The sequence below is a fragment of the Quercus lobata genome, chromosome 5, assembly GCF_001633185.2.
Source record: "Quercus lobata isolate SW786 chromosome 5, ValleyOak3.0 Primary Assembly, whole genome shotgun sequence".
Classification (NCBI taxonomy): Eukaryota; Viridiplantae; Streptophyta; class Magnoliopsida; order Fagales; family Fagaceae; genus Quercus; species Quercus lobata.
The window spans coordinates 4,771,310-4,777,361 of NC_044908.1; positions in this window are offsets into that span (position 1 = coordinate 4,771,310).

The following is a 6,052-nucleotide window of genomic DNA, read 5'->3' on the forward strand; positions in this document are numbered from 1 at the left end:
GAAACCCCAAAAAAGTTTGCTGGAACTAATGGAAGGTCAGCCGGGAAAGTCTGCACCTGCCAAAACAATACCATCCCAGGCTTCATCTCTTCCAGCCAGGTCTCCTCCTCCAGCTCCTCGCCACCCTCCTCGATCATCTCCACAACCAGCGTTTCCCAACACTGCCGAGCAGAAAAAACGCGGGGAACAGAAGGGCAAGGAGGTGGCAGATTCGAGCAAGTCTCGTCCCACTCGAGAGGAAGATGACCAACGAGCTGCAAAGCAGCAGAAAACTAAGCACCCAGCTACGCGGGGCCAAGAGAAATCTGATTCCCCACATCTTGAGCCACAAGCGTGGTTGCCAGCACCTATGCACGGTGGGGAGCCCCTGCGAGACGATGCCTCTATAAGGGACTTTAACGGCGGCATTGGGTGCCACATAGCCTCGGCCATAGAGGAAGCTTTATTGCTCACAAAAGATATGGCCGAGATAAAGAATATGAGGAAGAATGAACTCATCCTTGACAACAAACGATACTTGGGCATGGTGAGAAGCTGTCTTTTACACTGTTTCATTCTATGACTGTTACTCACTAATACGCACTTTTCATTGACTATAATGTTAATTCCCCCCCCCCCCTTTTTTACAGATCATCCAAAATACCTTCAAGTTAGATGAGATGCTCAATGCTGGCTCCAATCAGCTAGATGGTGAAAGGAAAAGAAGGGTAATGGCGGTACAGACTTTGTCAAAATCTGAATAGGATTTGGCCGACGCAAGGAAAAAACTACAGATCGAAGAGGAAGCTCGCAAGAGTGCTGAATCGACATCAGAAGGCTACCAGAAGCAGGCCGAGGAACAAGCAAGGCTTCTGCGTGAGACGAAAGCCGAGCTGAAGAAGACTCAAGAACAAGCCCTTGTTCTTAAGAAGCACCTAGAGGAAACTCAGAAGTTAAGGGAGCGAGCTGAAAAGCTCAAAGAGCAAGCCGAGAAAGCGAAAATCAACGTCGAACAGGCAATGAATGAAGCCAAGCAGAGAGGCTACGAAATTGGGATAGCTGAAACTGAGAAGGCTTTGAGAGTCGAGGTTCCGGAGGTGTGCCGCATCTACTGCACGAAAACTTGGAGCGAGGCTCTTAACCGAGTTGGGGTTGAAGCCTCATCTGAGCTACGTAGGCCAGAGAGCGTATATTACCCCGAGGCAATACGCCCCTCCGCTCCTCAACCCTATCAGGCTGACGTTCCTTCTCCAGTTATTAACCTTAACGAGGAGGTTTTGCCTCATAATTCTCCTCCTTGTGGCCAACCGGGACCGACTAAAGAGGGATTAGCCCCTCTAAGAGCTTCCCCAAACAAGATCACCACTTTGGAGGCAGAGGCGGCCTCCCAGGGTTTTCAACAGGAATTGGATTCCACGGTTCTACCAACTGGGGGCATTACGAAAGCCAAAAATGGAATGGCAACCTCGAAGGCAGACCTACCCGCCAGCCAGACCCCGCAGATCCAGTTACAAAAGTAGAACCTGTCTTGTAACTTTAAATAGACACTTAATAGAGGACTTTTTTACTCATTTTCTTATCGCTCTGGCGGCTCTATGTTATCTTTACAGTCATTCACTTTATCGTTGTAATTTTGCATGGGTTCATTTTAGCCACCTTCTTTATTATGCGCCAATCTTGCGTCCAAAGCTCTCTGTCCGACTCCTCAACGAATGTTATAGGGCATTATTTCCGTCAAGTTTATGATTAGAAGATTTATCACAACTCTATTACCATTCAACAATTCAATACACAACATAAAAGGCTAATTTCTACCGAGTTTGCGGTCTGAGGACCTGACGTAACTTAGCCTCTGTTCCATGTTTTAATATAAATCGTAGGATGTTAATTTCCACTAAGTTTGCGATCCGAGGACCTGGCATAACTTAGTTTCTGTTTAACAATTCACTATAAATCATAGGATGTTAATTTCCACTAAGTTTGCGATCCGAGGACCTGGCATAACCTAGTTTCTGTTTAACAATTCAATATAAATCATAAGATATTAATTTCCACTAAGTTTGCGATCCGAGGACCTGGCATAACTTAGTTTCTGTTTAACAATTCAATACAAATCATAGGATGTTAATTTCCACTAAGTTTGCGATCCGAGGACCTGGCATAACTTAGTTTCTGTTTAACAATTCAATATAAATCATAAGATGTTAATTTCCACTAAGTTTGCGATCCGAGGACCTGGCATAACTTAGTTTCTGTTTAACAATTCAATACAAATCATATAACTTAGTTTCTGTTTAACAATTCAATATAAATCATAAGATGTTAATTTTCACTAAGTTTGCGATCCGAGGACCTAGCATAACTTAGTTTCTGTTTAAAAATTCAATACAAATCATAGGACATTAATTTCCGCTAAGTTTGCGATCCGAGGACCTGGCATAACTTAGTTTCTGTTTAACAATTCAATATAAATCTTAAGATGTTAATTTCCACTAAGTTTGCGATCCGAGGACCTGGCATAACTTAATTTCTGTTTAACAATTCAATACAAATCATAGGATGTTAATTTCCACTAAGTTTGCGATCCGAGGACCTGGCATAACTTAGTTTCTGTTTAACAATTCAATATAAATCATAGGATGTTAATTTCCACTAAGTTTGCGATCCGAGGACCTGGCATAACTTAGTTTCTGTTTAACAATTCAATATAAATCATAGGATACAGGAGTACAGGATGTATGATTGACGTGAGTTTAAAAGAAAATATTTGAATTGAAACACTTTTATTAATAATAATACCTCTTGAGATTATTTACATTCCAAGGATGGAGTACAGGTTTTTCGTCTAGGTCCTCTAGATAGTAAGTTCCTATTCCTGCTATAGAAGTGATCCGATATGGCCCCTCCCAATTAGGTCATAGTTTCCCCCAATTTGGGTTCTTAGTGGCCCCTAGGACTTTCCTCAACACCAGATCTCCTATGGCTAACGGCCTCATCCTCACATTGCTATCGTAGCCCTGCTTGAGTTTATGCTGGTAGTAAGCTAATTGAACCATCGCGCTCTCCCTTCGTTCTTCAATCAGGTCTAAACTTTTTTCCAACATCGCATCATTATTACCCGAAGAGAATGTACTGGTCCTTAACGTTGGGAATCCAGTTTCCAGGGGTATGACGGCCTCAGCCCCATAGGTCATGAAGAAGGGAGTTTCTCCCGTCGAACGTCGGGGTGTTGTCCGATACATCCAAAGCACGTGTGGTAATTCTTCCACCCATTTCCCTTTCGCGTCATCCAGTCTCTTCTTAAGCCCATTGACTATTACCTTGTTAATAGCTTCAGCCTGCCCGTTGCCTTGTGGATAAGCTGGAGTGGAATATCTGTTTCTTATTCCCAGCTCCGAACAATATTCCCTAGAGGCATGGCTATCGAATTGGAGTTCGTTATCCGAGACAAGAGTTCGGGGAATTCCAAATCGTGTAACAATGTTCCTCGAGACAAACCTCTTCACATTTACGTCCCTGATGTTAGCCAAGGGCTCAACTTCAACCCATTTAGTGAAGTAGTCCGTGCCGACCAGCAGGTACTTCTTGTTTCCTATGGCTTTAGGAAAAGGGCCGACAATGTCCAGCCCCCATTGCGCAAAAGGCCACGGGCTTGAGAGAGGGTTAAGAACTCCTCCCTGCTGGTGGATATTCGGGGCATATCTCTGACACTGACCGCATTTTTTAACATACTCTTGTGCTTCTCTCCACATATTTGGCTACCAATAACCTTGCGTGAGGGCTCTGCATGATAGAGACCTTCCTCCTGTGTGGCTTCCACAAATGCCCTCATGCAATTCTTCCAGGATTGACTCTGCTGCCTCAGGAGGCACACAGAGCAAGTGTGGCCTAGAGAAGGACCGTCTGTATAACTTTTTATCATCGGATAACCAGTACCGAGGAGCTCTCCTTCGTACTTTCTCAGCTTCCAGCTTATCTTCGGGCAATAAGTCACTTTCGAGAAATTTTATTATGGGATCCATCCAGCTTGTCGACGAACTAACTTGATGGATTTGGCAAACCTCCTTTTCTGGTGAAGTGGGGGTACACAAGTCTTCGACGATAATCACCCGAGGGAAATTTCATACCAAGGAGATGGCAAGGGTCGCCAAGGAATCGGCGTGGGTATTTTCACGTAATACGTCGAAAGACTCGAACTCTGTTCGCATACGCCTAACCCGGTCCAGATACCCTTGCATCCTTGGGTCTCTGGCCTCCAATTCTCCGGTCACCTGGCCGACTACCAACCTCGAGTCTGAGAATAGTTTCACTGCCTTTCCACCCATTTTATGGACCATGCTCATTCTCATTATCAAGGCTTCGTATTCTAATTCGTTGTTAGTAGCCGAGAACCCAAGTCTTAGCGACTTCTCGATGATGACCTCTTCGGGGGATATCAGCACCAATCCCAATCCAGCTCCCCGTTGGTTTGCAGCCCCATCCACGTACACTTTCCATATAGACTCCCCCTGTGCGGATATCAGGCCAACCGATTTTTCATCCATGTGATCTTGATTCCTACTAATTTCCTCAGGGCACTCAGCTAATTCAGCGACCAGATCGGCGAGGACTTGACATTTTACAGAGGTGCGTGGCATGTATTTGATGTCAAAAGCACCCAGAATCGTGCCCCACTTGACAATTCTTCCGGTGTAGTCAGCACTTCTGAGTATGGACTTAAGAGGCAGTTGGATCAAAATAACCACAATGTGAGCTTGAAAATAGTGCGGAAGTTTACGTGTTGCATGGACCACCGCCAGTATGGCCTTTTCTAATGACAGATATCTCACCTCGGCTTCATGGAGGGATTTACTTACATAATAAACTGGCCTTTAGATGCCATTGTCTTCTCGTATCAAGACGAAACTAACTGCGTGGGGAGCTATCGCCAAATAGGCATACAACACCTCATCCACTTCAGGGTTAGACATGATAGGTGGCCTGGACAAGTAATCTTTCAATTGCTGGAACGCTTCAGCACACTCCACGGTCCATTCGAATCCTTGCCACTTATGTAACAGGCGGAAAAAAGGACAACACCTCTCAGTCGACCTGGAGATGAACTGGTTCAACGCAGCAGTCATCTCAGTCAGTTTCTGCACTTCTTTTGGATTCCGAGGTGCTTGCAAATCGTTAATGGCCCTAATCTGGTCTGGATTCACCTCAATTCCTCTATGGGTCACCATGTACCCCAAGAACTTCCCGGAACCTACACCAAAGGAGCACTTCGAAGCATTCAAGTGCAACTTAGGTTCTCTCAGTATCCCGAAGATACTAGTGAGATCCTCCACATGTTCGGACACTACTTTACTTTTTACAACCATATCATCAATATAAACTTCAATATTTCTGCCCAGTTCGTCATCATGTGTTGGTAGGTAGATCCAGCATTTTTTAAACCGAAAGGCATCACCTTGTAATGGTAGTTCCTAATCGGGGTCACGAAAGCAGTCTTTTCTTGATCGTCGACGGCCAACGGTATTTGGTGGTACCCTTGAAAGGCATCCAAGAAACTCATCCTAGGGTGACCCACGGTCGCATCCACCAACTGGTCAATCTTCGGCATAGGAAATGGATCCTTGGGGCAGGCCTTATTAAGATCTGTGTAGTCCACGCACACCCGCCATTTTCCAGTCTTCTTTTTTACTACCACCGTATTGGCCAACCATTGAGGGTAAAAATCTTCCTTGATAGCCCCAGCCTGTTTGAGCTTGGCAACTTCGCTTCTAACTGCCTCGGCATGCTCCTTCGATGGTCGCCGAGGAGGTTGCCTCCTGGGGACAACGACAGGGTTCACGTTGAGTCGGTGACAAATGAAATTCGGGTCCACCCCTGGGGCCTCGTACGGGTCCCATGCAAAAACATCCACATTGGCTCGGAGGAACTCCAGCAAATTCGCTTTCTCTTGCGAAGGCAACTTGGCCCCAACCCGGAAGAATTTTTCTGAATCATCAGCGATAACTGCCTTTTCCAGATCTTCACACTCTACGCCATTGCTTGGCACTTCTAAGCCTGATACTAGGGGCTTTAATTG